Source organism: Girardinichthys multiradiatus, chromosome 24 (assembly GCF_021462225.1).
Source record: "Girardinichthys multiradiatus isolate DD_20200921_A chromosome 24, DD_fGirMul_XY1, whole genome shotgun sequence".
Taxonomy (NCBI): Eukaryota; Metazoa; Chordata; class Actinopteri; order Cyprinodontiformes; family Goodeidae; genus Girardinichthys; species Girardinichthys multiradiatus.
The window spans coordinates 14,397,270-14,411,415 of record NC_061816.1 but is presented as its reverse complement, the minus strand read 5'-3'; the positions used below and the strand labels follow the sequence as shown (position 1 = coordinate 14,411,415).

Genomic DNA, 14,146 nt, shown 5'->3' with positions numbered 1-14,146 from the left:
ATTGCTTCACTCGGCGTCGTAGAGACAGGGTCTCTGCTGGGAACTCTCTATAACACAGTTTGATCTGTAGACCTCAGAGAGAAAACTCAAGCAACGCTTGTACCTTAATTACCCCCGTTCTTGAATGAATACCGGATACACAAACAGCAATTAATTCGTACTTAACTTAGTGCATATGATCGCGTGATCATATGACAGGCTTGGATCCAGTTTGAAGAGTTATGTCTGTTTGCCAGCAAAGAGACATTAGCGCGATGTGTCTCTCTGTCCGGACCCCTTGGAGGAACCTGTGTAGAAGAGACATAATCTTTGCGAAAGCGGGGTTTTATTTGGACATTGATGTCACGGGAAGTCGCTGTTACCCCCTTTCCTGGCTGTACAGGAAGATTTATTTTGAAAGTTCCAGAAACGTTTGTACCGGACTTTCATCTTGGCAGATTGTGGTAACTTCCATTCATGTCTGAAAAATGTGTGCAAGTACACACAGCATATACACCTGGAATTACGTGACTGCTGTGCTTTTGTCTTTGACTGGCTCAACAGCAGCTTGGGCTATTGCTGTTGAAAATGTTATTAATGGAGTATAGTATTATTAATGTCCGATAGTTACTTGAATAATCAGGTAATCGAATAAATGTGCTACAACAGATGTTCCCAACATTTTTATTCTTTAGCTTCCTTTAGATAAAAGTACGTATCTTATCAAAGCCATTCTTTGGTTTGATATATGTGTGCGCGTGTGTATGTATTTATATATGTAAAGGTGTATGAAGTTAATGGTGCCAGTAGGCATGGGCCCATCTAAAACCTTGAGTTAAAGTAATCAGGGGAGAGCTCCAAGCAAGAAAATACACAAAATCACCTAATATTGATTAATCATAGGAAGACTGCCAATACAGCAACAGGATGACAAAAATGTTGTTTGAATTACAGATCTCTATCCATGTTATATTGTCTTACTTCCACAGAAGTCTATACATAGAAAGTATTTGCTCCAGTGATGCCAACTCTCGCCATTGAGACAATCAAAGGCAGGTTAAAGTGGAAGCACATTATGGTGTGCAACGTGATGGCAGTGAAAGATGGACGACAGTGGCAACAATGGGTTGCTGGTTTGACCGCCCTCTCTGCCTGTGTCAGTCGTTGTGTCCTTGGGCAAGACACTTCACCCCCCTTGCCTGCTGATGGTGGTCAGAGGGCTCGGTAGTGCCTGTGTATGACAGCCTCACTTCTGTCAATCTGCCCCAGAGCAGCTGTGGCTACAATATAGTCTACCACTGTCAGTTTGTAAATGTGTGTATGAATGGGTGAATGACTGATTGTACTGTAAAGCACTTTGGGGTATCTTGGGGCCTGATAAAGTGCTATACAAGTGCAGGATATTTACCATTATCATCCATCCATCCATCAATAAAATGTAATTGGTAATTTAATCATTCTGGCTTTGAATTCAATGGCTATGTGCTGTTAATGAAATTCCAAGTTCTTGACAAACAGCTCATGTTCTTGTTCTTCCCTAAGGTAATTTATCCAAACTCCCAATGTTTCCAGCCAAGTTAAAATTTCCATGTATGATTCTCCTCACCATATGTTGGCTATTGTTGCTGCACCCAGGTGTGTCCACATGGAATCGGCACAGCAGTAGCCGACTTAAGCAGGAATTTGTGAGACAAACATAACAGACAGATGGTAACCCATTACTGTGCCCCATTATTAACCTCAGCTGTAGAATATTTTCAGTGGTGAGTTCTTAGGAAATTGCACAGCTGCATGTTTAATGCAATACACCTGCACACATAATGTGAAAAGATGTATGCATTCATAGTCATGTCTGAATATATGAATAACACCATCTAGCCTTCTCCTGCCTTGACAATTATTAGACACTTTTTAAAACCTAAATATATTCCTAGATAGAAAAGTTGGTCTGCTGATCTGATCATTTGCATCACTCATCTAACACCATTGCTTCTGTCCCATTGTGTTTTCAAGAACAAATCTTTTTTTAAATTTCCACACATTAGCAGAACATAGCCCTGTCACATCATTCAGGCACAGCTTATGCTGTTTTAGAGCCATATTTCGCCTCATTATTGATATACCCTGGTTGACATGCCTCCATCAGGGATGCAAAATATTGATGCCAAAGCCTTTTGTGTTCATTCAAACAGGCATTACAGTGTGCCAGCTTCCTCTAAAAGGCATTTAAACTGTAGTTATACTCAGGAGTGGAGCTTGAAGTCAACCTCCTTCCCTATTAGGCAAGCTAACCTTCTACACCAAGTGTCTTCCCAATTACAGTGACTAGTGCTGATGAAATGGCAGTACAACATGGTGACTTGTCATTGGCCAATTATTTATAATGAAGCACCATAGTACAACGGTTAGCTCTGTTTTGGCTTGCTTGGTTTACAATATCTTTACAGGGATTAAAATCTGTTTCATTTGAGTAATCCTTTGGTTTCAGCAACATTTTTCCAAAGCCTGTGTAGACTACTTACCATTCAAATTACTGTAAACGCAAACTTAGATGTATCAGTTTTTCCTGAGGCAACATCTTGCCAAGACACTCAAAGTAAGTGATGATCTTTTGATGTCAACGTTTTTGTTTGAAATAATTGAATAAACTTACTGCAGCTCGAAAGAACATGTAGCAAACAAAACTAGAATTTTAATAAGATGGAAATACAGCTTGACAAGAAGCCATGTTTTCATTTATATACAGTATTAACGAAGATCTGATATAAAACTAAAAACCAGGCCTTCAAATACACTGTTGGAATTGAATTTCAGATTTGGGACAGGTAAAATGATTTTTAATCTGCTCCTAGTCAACTGTAAAAAAAAAAAAACTATGGCTATTTATCTTCGATAAGTAATATTTACCAGGAAATTACTTGTTTATTTCAGGGATAATCTCATTTTTAAGTGTCAAGTGGAAAAACAGGAATCAGAACCAAAATATATGAAAATACAGGGTAATCCATAATTTTTCTATAATATACAATTCATTGAAATAATGTGTTTTTTGCTTTTCATTACCTTTATGATTCATGCAAATACATAAAATGAAGTTGCCATCTACCCATAGCATGTCATATCAATGTCAAAAATTTTGTCAACAATTTAGTCTTTTAAACATTGTGACACTGTTTTTATTAAGTCTTGTATTGTTGAGTTTTTTTATTTGTTCCAACAGGTCACTCTTGAAAATGACAACACACGTCTCAATGAGATACCCTTATAAATAGGTTTAATAATAATTGGTGGTACAAACGGTTCAATTCAATGGTAAATGGTCTGTATTTCTATGGCGCTTTATCACGTCCGAAGACCCCAAAGCGCTTAACACTACAATAAGTCATACACCCATTCACACACTGACAGTGGTACATTGTAATCACAGCTGCCCTGCCATAGAAGCTGCCATACAATCAGTGCCACCGAGCACTCTGGCCAACATCAAGGCAAGGCGGGTGAAATGTATTGCCCAAGGACACAACGACCGAGACAGGCAGAGTAGGGGTTCGAACCGGCAACCCAACGGTTACAGGACAAACACCTACCACCATTGCCACTATTGCCCTGTGAGAGGGTAAACTAACCCACATCCGAGATGAGACCAAACCCAACCAAGATGACAAAATCAACAGGAACAATAAAAAAATCAAGAAATTAATAAAATTTTTGTACTCTTGTTGCAAATCAAAATACATTCATTTGAGACAGGACACACAACTTCCCACTGTAGGTTTTTGGTGACACTTGAGTGTGGCCGTTGGAGCAATTGGTTAGTCTTTATTTTCTCTTTCCTGCTGCAGAGGACAAAAGTGAAGCTAAGCTAGGAAACTCAAAAATATATTTACATTTTTCTCAGACTGTTCGGTGCTGTCAGCTTTAATCACGTGTACTGTTCCCAGTGTGAATTATAGACAAAACTGAAAACAAATGAAACATTATACTATTTGACATTTACATAACCCCAAATCTATAATCAAGAATAACGTGAACAGTGTGCCATAGTCTCACATATCATATATTTTCCCATCCTTTACTAAACTAGGAATGATTTGCCAAGCATCAGTGCTTTCCTTGTCAACGACTTCATTCACGTTTATATGTGTGGACATACTCACAGCTGGGAGCTGCTCAGCACAGATGGAGTGTTCCAATCCTGACTTCCGAGCAGCTCCACTGGAGCATTTAGCAGTTAAGTGTCTTTCTGGAAGGTACTGTGTATCACTGATCTATCAGTAGGGAAGTACTTTTATCTTACAGTGGGCCAAGAGAACACCAAACATCAAAATGTATGATGAATGTTTATGTTTTCATTTGACCTCGCAACTACTGCTGGTGCAAACACAGAATTCTCCAGTTAATTTACACATACGAGGACTTTAACTTACACTGACTAATTTAAGAGTCTCCCTTTAAGACTCACCCTTGTCATTCTTATAATTACAATGATTTCAATCTGAGCTGGCACGGAAAGACTTGAAAGACATAAATACCTGGATCAAATCGGACACCTCTCCTTTGTTGGAAAGACAGAGATGCCTGACAGCTCTTTAACAACACTGACCTTGATGTTTCAGAGAAATACAATTCCATTAAAAATCAACCTGACAAGGTGAAGGAAGAAACTATGAGGACCTACAGATTGAACTTTTGATACTTCAGCTTTGACTGCTACTAGATTTGACATTGAACCATATCCATTAATAACCAAAACTTAAAAAGATGTAAACTCTGATTTTCTAGTCTCTTAACTTTGTATTGGAACGGTATTAGTTGGCCTATTGAACAAGTCCATTCATCCATACATTTTCTTTTAGTTAGATTGAGAAATTTAAGTTATAAGTGTAATCTAAAGACCCAGGCATCCTGAAATGTTTTCATGCCAGAACAGATATAAAGTCCCTCAAAGCCTCTGTGAATCAATAAGAAGAGTAGCTGTCTTGGAATCGGAAATTTTTTAGCTTCCTCCCTTGTCACGTGTGTGGCCTTGGGCAAGGTTTTTATGTATTTGGTTCCAAAGTTGCCTATCGATCTGGATATTGGAGAGTGAGAGTGGTTGGTTGAAAAAAAATCTAAGATTATATAAAGCACATGGATGGTTTCCATAACTACAAAAAAACAGTGCTATCCACGGAATCTCTTCCCAGTGGGACATACCAGGGGATGCTCCAAAGGCATGCAGGAGGCATTCTGATCGGTTGCCCAAACCATTTCAACTAACTCATTTCAATGTGTAATAGCAGTGGCTCTACTCTAGTGTGGTGGTATATATTTCCTAACCTGATTTCCCAAGAAAATTTTAACATGAAGAATGTCCCTTATTTATATTATACTGTCATCTGAGGTGCATAGCATTAACTGCAGTTTTTTTAATTACACAGTCGATATCGCTGCTGGTAAAATGAACAATTCTAGTATTTTACTGTTTAAATGTTAATTTTTGTGTTTTCTACTTTGCTGTTCTACCCTTTGTGTTTGTATTCAGTCACACACGTGCTGGTAAAAGCAAAAATGTTTTCAGACTTTACCTTGTTGCTCTTAATGTTGGTGAGTGCCACTTGTGCCAGAAAGTTCCAAAAATGAAAATGTGCAAGATGGTCCACAGCAGAACAACTCCTTAGCTAACAGGAGTGGCACCCGGTGTGGTCTTTTGCTGCTGTAGCCCATCCGCCTCAAAGTTCGACGTATTGTGCATTTAGAGATGCTCTTCTGCATGCCTCGGCTGTAACGAGTGGTTATTTGAGTTACTATTGGCTTTCTATCAGCTCGAACTAATCTGGCCATTCTCCTCTGACCTCTGGCATCAACAAGGCATTTGTGCCCACAGAGCTGGTGCTCACTGGGTATTTTCTCTTTTTCAGACCATTCTCTGTAAACCCTAGAGATGGTAGTGCATGAAAATCCCAGTAGATCAGCAGTTTCTGAAATACTCAGACCAGCCCGTCTGGCACCAACAACCATGTCACGTTCAAATTCACTTAAATCACCTTTCTTTCCCATTCTGATGCTCGGTTTGAACTGCAGCAGATCATCTTGACCATCCCTACATGCCTAAATGCATTGAGTTGCTGCCATGTGATTGGCTGATTAGAAATTTGCGTTAACGAACAGTTGGACAGGTGTACCTTTAAAGTGGCCAGTGAATGTATAAACCAGATTTAAGACATGGTCTTGCCACCCTCACAGGAAGGCTAAGTTCTGATGTTTTTATCTGAGATTTTTGATCTTGACTGTAGGGGATGATTGGAATGTAGTTGAACAATGCTACAGTAAAGTAGTAGATTGATTTGAGTACCCTCATGATAAAGGGGCCATGATGTCTGGGGCTCGTGCTAGTGTATTCCATGGCAAAATGGTTTGGGAAGGGCACAAATAAAGAGCAATTCGAAGACTTGATGGCACTAGATTAGAAGATACAAGGTACCTTTCCTGGAGAAGGGGAAACCAGTGAACCTAACCTAGGTAACTTGCCAACCAGCACCTTGACTTCAATAACTTGGCCCCACACCAAGGTAGAAAAAGGTAAGGGAAACAATGTTTGCCTGGACTAACAATCTGTAGAAAGACATGTTGAGGTTGTGTGCAGAATAAGCTGTGTAGCAGACAAAGGAAGGTATTCATTTTCATCTTTGGTGTCCGGAGCTATGGTCAAGCTGCACTGCCAGATACTTAAATAAATGTTTGAGAAAGAGGTTCAGGTCCGGATAATACCACAAAGAGTGTAAAACACTCGCAAAACTCAGTAAGAGCTGGACAGGTATATACAAGAAAGAGAAGAATAACATGTATAAGACGTTAACAGAAACAGAAATTCTAAGACATTATGCTAAGTATTTACAGAATATGAGATTGTTTATAACTTAATCAATGTCAAATTGTTTCTTCGTGTTTCGCCCTGAGGGTTTACAATAAGATGATCACTGACACAAGACATACAAAATAGCATTAAATAATGCCTTAATAATGCTGATTACCATATAACAACTCAAAGCAATTTTATCCTGGGCTAAGACCCCTCGTGTTTCAATATCCTAACTAGATCTTAGCATTTGCCTATCACGTGTTATATTTAGAAGGATACTGAAGGTATTGTAACAGGTAGAATTTGTTGCAGATATCTGCAAAGAGCGCCGTATCATTATTGAAGCCCTGATTGCAAGGTCATAGAAAACAAGGCGGTAGACTGCAATGTTTGACTCAGGGGCAAACAAAAGACTAATTGAAAAAGTTCTGAGAGCAACCGAGTTCAGCCCAAAAAATTATATCTATTGCAAGGGTCAGAAAGAAAGCTGCAGAGTTCCAGCTAACGAGGAACAAAAGCCAAGGCCAGTGAGTATTATAAATACTAAGGAGGTGATTGGTAGCAGGAGAGCAGATGGGTGAGAATGGAATTTAAATGTTGCAGAGGCAAATGTAGAGCTTTCAATTTATTTTTTAACTTGCGTGGCTAAAAACAATGGGAACTGGCTCTGCGTTTTAAAGCAGTGTAACTTATGTTGCTTCCCAATAAGCTCATCAGCTAATGGCAAAGCATATCATCTCCATGGTTGATCCTTATAGACATTACACTGAATAAGCCATAGTAATGACCATGGCCATAGTAATGAGTATTTTCTTATGACCTCACCCCAAATAAGATCATACGTAAGCAATAATCTAATCAAGCAGCGTGAAGCATTCCAACTCCAATCGCATTATGTAGACACTTATGCACCTTAATGCAGTGTCATTTCCTTTCACCGGACTTGTCAAACCGTCCTGTGACATGCATGGCTGATTCTCAGTGCACGCCCTTGCTTTCTGAAAGGTCAGTGCAGCATGAGATAGCTCCAGGTTTAATTGAAACAAAGCCTTTTGACTAAAGGATAATAATTTAGTTTAGGCGTTGAATAAACAAAAACAAAGGAGCGACATGGAGGGCATAATGTGGGCATGAGTCATAAGGCTGACTACAGGTCCTTCTCAAAATATTAGCATATTGTGATAAAGTTCATTATTTTCCATAATGTAATGATGAAAATTTAACATTCATATATTTTAGATTCATTGTACACTAACTGAAATATTTCAGGTCTTTTATTGTCTTAATACGGATGATTTTGGCATACAGCTCATGAAAACCCAAAATTCCTATCTCACAAAATTAGCATATCATTAAAAGGGTCTCTAAACGAGCTATGAACCTAATCATCTGAATCAACGAGTTAACTCTAAACACCTGCAAAAGATTCCTGAGGCCTTTAAAACTCCCAGCCTGGTTTATCACTCAAAACCCCAATCATGGGTAAGACTGCCGACCTGACTGCTGTCCAGAAGGCCACTATTGACACCCTCAAGGAAGAGGGTAAGATACAGAAATAATTTTCTGAACGAATAGGCTGTTCCCAGAGTGCTGTATCAAGGCACTTCAGTAGGAAGTCTGTGGGAAGGAAAAAGTGTGGCAGAAAACGCTGCACAACGAGACCTGTTGGCTCTGTAGGCAAACTGGAGGGGGTCCAGGAGGGGGTCGGTGATGTCTTTTAGGTGTGAGAGCACAAGGCGCTCAAAGGACTTCATCACCACAGAGGTCAGGGCGACGGGTCTCAAGTCATTAAGCCCTGTGGTCCCTGGCTTCTTGGGAACAGGGACGATGGTGGAGGACTTGAAGCAGGCTGGCACATGACATGTCTCCAGTGAGGTGTTAAAAATGTCTGTGAAGGCTGGAGACAGCTGATCAGCGCAGTGCTTCAGGCTGGCTGGTGAGACAGAATCCGGACCAGCAGCTTTCCGGGGGTTCTGTCTCCTGAAGAGTTTGTTTACGTCCCTCTCCTGGATGGAAAGAGCCGTCCTCGGCGTGGGTAGGGGGCTGGTGGGGGGGAACTTCAGGGTGGGGTTTGGAGGTGCCAAGGCCCCTCTTGAGGTTGGGGAGGTGGGGGTGGTGGATTGTGGCTGCAGCTGTTGGGGGGCGTCGTGGGGGATGGTTGCAGGACTGTCCCTTTGTCTTTCAAAGCGGCAGTAGAACTCGTTCAGGTCGTTGGCGAGGCGTCGGTCGTTGATGGCGTCGGTCGTTTTAGATTCATTGCACACTAACTGAAATATTTCAGGTCTTTTATTGTCTTAATACGGGTGATTTTGGCATACAGCTCATGAAAACCCAAAATTCCTATCTCACAAAATTAGCATATCATTAAAAGTGTCTCTAAACGAGCTATGAACCTAATCATCTGAATCAACGAGTTAACTTTAAACACCTGCAAAAGATTATTGAGGCCTTTAAAACTCCCAGCCTGGTTCATCACTCAAAACCCCAATCATGGGTAAGACTGCCGACCTGACTGCTGTCCAGAAGGCCACTATTGACACCCTCAAGCAAGAGGGTAAGACACAGAAAGACATTTCTGAACGAATAGGCTGTTCCCAGAGTGCTGTATCAAGGCACCTCAGTGGGAAGTCTGTGGGAAGGAAAAAGTGTGGCAGAAAACGCTGCACAACGAGAAGAGGTGACCAGACCCTGAGGAAGATTGTGGAGAAGGGCCGATTCCAGACCTTGGGGTACCTGCGGAAGCAGTGGACTGAGTCTGGAGTAGAAACATCCAGAGCCACCGTGCACAGGCGTGTGCAGGAAATGGGCTACAGGTGCCGCATTCCCCAGGTCAAGCCAGTTTTGAACCACAAACAGCGGCAGAAGCGCCTGACCTGGGCTACAGAGAAGCAGCACTGGACTGTGCTGTGGGATACGGTGAAGAGAACGTTGAGAGACTCAAGACCTAACACTCTGGATGAGATAAAGGCCGCTATCGAAGCATCCTGGGCCTCCATAAGACCTCAGAGTGCCACAGGCTGATTGCCTCCATGCCACGCCGCATTGAAGCAGTCATTTCTGCCAAAGGATTCCCGACCAAATATTGAGTGCATAACTGTACATGATTATTTGAAGGTTGACGTTTTTTGTATTAAAAACACTTTTCTTTTATTGGTCGGATGAAATATGCTAATTTTGTGAGATAGGAATTTTGGGTTTTCATGAGCTGTATGCCAAAATCATCCGTATTAAGACAATAAAAGACCTGAAATATTTCAGTTAATGTGCAATGAATCTAAAATATATGAATGTTAAATTTTCATCATTACATTATGGAAAATAATGAACTTTATCACAATATGCTAATATTTTGAGAAGGACCTGTAGATACACTAGCATGGAGTGATAGAGGCAGATAATCGCCTTTTTGTAAGTCCGGTTCTGTTAAAAGATTATTTATGGCCAAATCAAGTTCCTCCTGAATGTAAGTTGTACTATATTAGAATGACGTGAGCCATGTGTCAGGATCTGGGTTGTGTTTGTGTTTTTGTGCTTGCTTCATGTGTTCATTTTCAGACGGTGCTGGAGCTCTCAGGTGTGCTGGGTGACAGGTGCGACTTATTCCACTGATTACTCTGAGGAGTACTTAAGCGGAAGGCTGCCAGCACTTTGTTGCCAGAGTGTTTTGCCACCAGTGATTTTGAAAACCTAAGCTCTGGATCTATGTCACAGTGTAGTGACTATGTCTTTGGAAATGACTCTGGATGATCAAGCCTATCTATGCTTTGTGGATTTCATATCTTATCTCCTGTCTTCGTTTGGATTCACATCAAGATGGCAGGTTCTTGCTCCCGTTGTCTCCTGGACCAAACCGTAAGCGGAACCTGTCCATCCTCCAACGTAAACCCCTGCACACTGAACTCATTCCCGTCTGCTCGGAGCTCACACTGAACAGCACCTAAGGAACCTCCTACAGACTCACCTTTGTCTAACCTGGATCCTGAATCTCTCTACCCCTGGCGACCTGACCACAGCTACTTAGTAAGCAGAACTTTCGATCATATTAGTTTATTGTTCTTAGTATCATTAACTTTTTGATTCCCTGTTCTCACTCGTTCTGTTCTCCTCTTTCCATACAGTTGGAATTTTGACCATTACGTTCCTGATTATCTTCCTTTTAAATAAATAACCTTTTACTGGTTTTGTTCTTCGGAGTGTTTCTCTGTATGTGGGTCAGATCTATTGCAAAAACAATGACACCGTGTAGCTGATGTCTTTACAGACAAAGAAGCAAAGTTAAAACCAAGGTGTATTTTGGTTTGTTCACCAGATGCAAGTGCAGGAGAGGGTGAGGTATCAAATGAAAAAAAAGATAAATAAATCGTAAAGTATTTTTATAGAATATACCCGCCATTTGCCCAAAAAAGAAGGCTGTAATTCCAGGCAATGCAATTCTGATAACATACAGCAAGAGTTGATTTTTATAGCTAGAAACTTACCACAAATAACAAAATGTTAGTGAAAAATGTTCTTTGTAAGATCTTGTCATGTTGAATACCTTGCATAGTATTTGATCCATCCTACTGTTAATTTCCATACACCTTTCTAATGGCAGGTCACACTGAGAAAACCCAGGCATTTTTCCAGTAATGCGTTCTAGCTCTTTTGGAGTATCCTTTTGGAGTCCTTTTGGGAAATTCTCTCAAGTTACTATGACACATGTAATTTGACAAATTCACTTCTCCCTGAAGGCCGTCTTATCACACCAAACCTGAGAAACACTCTCATTATTGCAGACAAACCCCAAATTCATCTCTAACTCTGGAAAACTGTTTTTTTTATTTTTATTTGTTGAATGCATGTTTTTATTATCTTGTATACCAAGATGTAGCTCTAAAGTTAGCCCAAGTCCACACCTGATTGGTTGATCAGGCTTTTGAGAGAAGCTCATAAGCTGCTGGTAATTCCTAGACTTTAACTGTTTCATTTAGTATACTGAACATTCATTCCCTTGTCACAAAACCTTTCCTTTTAGTCTGTTGTGTGTAAATTAATAAGTATTATTTCTCCCTGTTTGTCAATCATATTTGTTTAGTTTGGTCAATAAATTCAAGTGTAACTCCTGGTTCTATCCTAGTTCTTGCTGATTCTTGAAATGTGAATTTAGCATTTATAGAAAGTTATTTCTAATTCAAGGTAATATATCTACCTTTTATTGGTAATGTGCAAGAAATTGTTTTTAGAAAAGTTAAAAATTTCTCACATGCTTTATTTCTGTATTATACAGACTGGAGACGGATGTTTTCAACATCAATACAAGACAAAGTAATTTATACAGACTTTAAAATATGTCATATTATCTCAAAATGCTGTCTGCCAGTATTAAACATTTGAACTACAAAACATTTTTGACCAGTTTTCTTATAGTGTAAGCAAAATAAGCAAGAATGTATAAAAAGTAAATGTAAAGTTTATGACATTCTACTCAATCCCAACATTTTCTTTGCCCTGTGGCTGTGCATTTAATGCTCATCTGTGTGTTCTTTTGATTTCATGTGAAAACCAAACATTAAATTGTGCCATTTTTACACAACAGCCAGAAGCGGTAATGCGAGGGAAATCAGAGCCATTCCTTATCTGAATAAATGGCTCTCCAGAGTGACAGCTGTAATCCTAATAAATGACATTACAGCCATTTTCCAAGAAAAACTAATCCTATCTAAAATAGGGGCTTGTGTTATTCCATTTTGCTATGCGTGTTAGCTTGATGGTAAGTTTGCTGGCCTTGGTAGCTGCTGACACTGTAGCTGGTAGATGTGAGGCAAATTATGTCAGTGTAGCCTTATTATACCTAATTAGTCAGCTAAATGGAAAGAGACTGTCCGATGGTTGAATATTCTTAGTAAGACTCATTCATATGCTAGGTAATAATGCTTTTAAAAAAAAAAGGTTAATTAGAGGAAAGACATTTTACATTCAGTTGTTTATCATGTTTAAAACCTGCTTGAATTATTCCTTCCAGTTCTGTTAAAAATCTTGTCTGCAACAAAGATAATCTCACCCACCTACATACACTTGCACTTTCAAAGGCACTAAAAAAGCTTATGTACACCACACATTAGATCATTATAAGAACCATCAAACAACGCATACACAAATCGAAACAGATGCACATGGTCACCCACACATGCATAAGCACACACACTCACCCACTTGCTCGCATGTATGCATGCACAGGCAGTCAATGGCAATGGTTTATTATTCAGGAGGATTTCTTCAAATTTAAACAAACAACTAGCTTGCAGCATACGTTTTATATAATCAGCTTATTTTTTGTTTTTTTTGTTTTCCAGCTATCACAAACTTTTAGCTTCAGCCTCATATATAGAGTCGGCTGTGAAAAACTCTTCATTTTCATAACAAAGAGCTGTGATTTGATGTGGACGCAACTGAGAAAAGGGGATCTCTTTGGAGTTGCAATCACAGGTGGAGGATGAAGGGATGACAGGATGAAGAAGATGGAAATGAAGAAAGGTGTTGGCAAAAGTGACAAACTGCTTGATTCTTCCATTGAATTGATTTCTCTGTGCGACATATTTATCTTCCAGCTACACGCTGACATTTGCTCAAGTGTACTTACACACATTTATTATCAGCCAGGCCCTGACGGACAACCCTCTGTGGCTTGTTTAAAGCTGGGCCACTAAATACCTTGGCCTCAAGGGATGGGGGTCTGGTTACAGTGCCTAACAGTTTGAGGGAATTTAAAGTCAAATTTCATGAGGTCTGCAGGATTGCAGCACTCAAAGCAAGGAGTGGTTTTTAAAGATGATATGTCTGTGCTTCTGTATGAATTTCAAGAAATAGGATGCACATTTTTATAAACAATCACATTGAGTGCTAATGTGAAGTAAATAAGTCAAACTGGACCCTTGGATGTTGCCTTTTTACATTATTTTGCCAGAGTTAGAAAAACGTTTCTTGAGTCATGTTTTTTTTAACAAATATTTTTTGTGTTTTTGAAAAATCTGAACACTGTAACTCCAATGCTAAACAGGAAGTTGGTGATAGCATGGACATTATTGCCTTATAAATTTAAGAAAAAGGAAGATTTGAAACTGGTTAAAGGAGTGCTAGGCTAAAGTTTTCCCTAAAACAATTGTAGCTTATATATGCCTTGCCAACAATTTACACTTTGCTCCCTTTCATTAAGTTCTTCAGTTTATGTTTGAAGTTTAATGAAGACAGAATCCTGGTGATGCTAGACGGTCTTTTCCACACTCTGCATTAACATTAGAGGTGAGACACTAAAGAATCCGATAAGATCTGAGGTAGATGGGAGGTAGG

General features: G+C 39.7%; 1 long non-coding RNA gene across 1 annotated transcript; it reads left to right on the top strand.

Annotated features, from left to right (window-relative positions):
- The first annotated feature begins 10,489 nt into the window (after positions 1-10,489).
- Positions 10,490-11,922, top strand: LOC124861891. The gene is made up of 2 exons (XR_007036785.1): positions 10,490-10,840; positions 10,939-11,922. It is a non-coding gene; the product is annotated as an uncharacterized LOC124861891 (long non-coding RNA).
- The last annotated feature ends 2,224 nt before the right edge of the window (positions 11,923-14,146 follow it).